We start from the raw sequence: 1,232 nt of genomic DNA, 5'->3' as shown, positions 1-1,232 counted from the left end.
GATGGTTCAACATATGTAAATCAATAAATGTGATTTACCACATAAACAGAAGCAAAAACAAAGATCATATTATCATCTCAATAGATCCAGAAAAAACACTTGACAAAATTCAATACCCTTTACTGATAAGAACCCTCAACAAACTAAGCACAGAAGAAACATATCTCAAAATTATAAAAGCCACATATAACAAACCCACAGCCAACATCATACTCAATGGGGAAAAGTTGAAAGCATTCCCACTGAGAACTGACACAAGACAAGGATGCCCATTGTCACCACTTCTATTCAACATAGTACTGGAAGTTCTAGCCAGAGCAATCAGGCAAGAGAAAGAAATTAAGGGTATCCAAATTGGGAAAGAGGAGGTCAAACTATTGCTTTTTGCTGATGACATAATCTTATATCCAGAAAACCCCAAAGATTCCACCAAGAGACACCTGGAATTGATAAATACAGCAAAGTTTCAGGGTACAAAATTGGTGTACACAAATCAGTAGCATGACTACACACCAATAACAGTCAAGGTGAGAGTCAAATCAAAGACTCAATACCATTCACAATAGCTACAAATAAAATAAAATACCTAGGAATATACTTAACCAAGGAAGTGAAAGATCTCTACAAAGAGAACTACAAAACACTGAGGAAAGAAATTACAGATGATACAAGCAAATGGAAAAACACGTCATGTTCATGGATCAGTAGAATCAACATTGTTAAAATGTTCATCCTACCCAAAGTGATTTACAGATTCAATGAAATCCCCATTGAAATACCAACATCATATTTCACAGACCTAGAAAAAATAATTCTATGCTTCATTTGGAACCAGAGAAGAGCTTGAATAGCCAAAGCAATCTTAAGCAAAAAGAACAAATCTGCAGGCATTGCATTACCTACCAGACTTCAAACTACACTACAAGGTTAGAGTAACCAAAACAGCATGGTATTGGTACAAAAATATAGACATAGACCAGTAGAACAAAACAGAAAACTGAGATATAAAAAATAATTCTATGCTTCATTTGGAACCAGAAAAGAGCTCGAATAGCCAAAGCAATCTTAAGCAAAAAGAACAAATCTGCAGGCATTGCATTACCTACCAGATTTCAAACTACACTACAAGGTTAGAGTAACCAAAACAGCATGGTATTGGTACAAAAATATAGACATAGACCAATAGAACAAAACAGAAAACTGAGATATAAAACCATCCACATACAGCCCAT

The sequence above is a fragment of the Propithecus coquereli genome, unplaced genomic scaffold, assembly GCF_000956105.1.
Source record: "Propithecus coquereli isolate 6110/MARCELLA unplaced genomic scaffold, Pcoq_1.0 Scaffold16, whole genome shotgun sequence".
Taxonomy (NCBI): Eukaryota; Metazoa; Chordata; class Mammalia; order Primates; family Indriidae; genus Propithecus; species Propithecus coquereli.
This window is presented reverse-complemented; position numbering follows the sequence as displayed.